This window comes from Lucilia cuprina, chromosome 3 (genome assembly GCF_022045245.1).
Source record: "Lucilia cuprina isolate Lc7/37 chromosome 3, ASM2204524v1, whole genome shotgun sequence".
Taxonomy (NCBI): domain Eukaryota; kingdom Metazoa; phylum Arthropoda; class Insecta; order Diptera; family Calliphoridae; genus Lucilia; species Lucilia cuprina.
Window position 1 is genome coordinate 5,344,588 of NC_060951.1, and position 1,092 is coordinate 5,345,679.

The following is a 1,092-nucleotide window of genomic DNA, read 5'->3' on the forward strand; positions in this document are numbered from 1 at the left end:
TTAGTTAGTTAGTTAGTTAGTCAGTTAGTTAGTTAGTTAGTTAGTTAGTTAGTTAGTTAGTTAGTTAGTTAGTTAGTTAGTTAGTTAGTTAGTTAGTTACTTAGTTAGTTAGTTTTGCACTTCTAAACAGTTCCAAAGTATATTTGGAAATTGAACACCTAGTCGTATAATTAATATTAAAACAATTTAATTATTAATTATTCTACAGAATGTTTTTAAATTAAAATATCTTCAAATTTTTGTGTTGAAAAGTTTGAACGACTTTCATGTTTTTACATCCTTCTACTCAAAACCCTCAACTTGTACCTGAAACATACATTTTGAAAACAGCAAGCTATCAATATCCTGGGAGACTTACTATTGCTTCAGACAATTCATTGCAATTTTCTTCTAGTCTGCAAAAAACTTCAATGAAAATTGCATCCACATTTGGCTGGCATGCAACAGCTTTCTTTTATATAATATTTTTCCAGACACAAAAGTTTTAGCCAAAATTCCATAGATGCTTTTTATTGCCTTCAAATACAAAGACACCAAGAGGCTCATATGTTCTGGCAAATAGCATGTTATCTATAATGAAAAATATTTATTCACATGAACTTAAGGTTACTTCTTTAGGATATACGTATGTTTAAAGTGTAATAAATTGCTTTTCTAAAGATTTGGCTTTAAAATTGCAAAGTATTAACTACAATTTTGTGGGTTTGGGGACTAAATAAACTTTTGTGGATATTTGTAGTTAGAGGTATGTAAACATGTTCTGTAAACTCAAATGTTGTGCAAATATTATTTGAAAAACACAGAATTACTAAAAAAATTTACAAAAGACATTCATAAACAAAAATAGATAATTAAAAAAAAAACATCAAATAGCTTCAATTGAAATTTGATTCAGTTTCAGTACTAACACTTCAATTGCTGTAAAATGTCTAAATAGTCATGTTCCAGCAACAACAGTGACAAATACCTGAACTAGAATTAAATTAGAACAGAACTAGAACTGAACTAGAACTGAACTAGAACTGAACTAGAACTGAACTAGAACTGAACTAGATCTGAACTAGAACTGAACTAGAACTGAACTAGAACTGA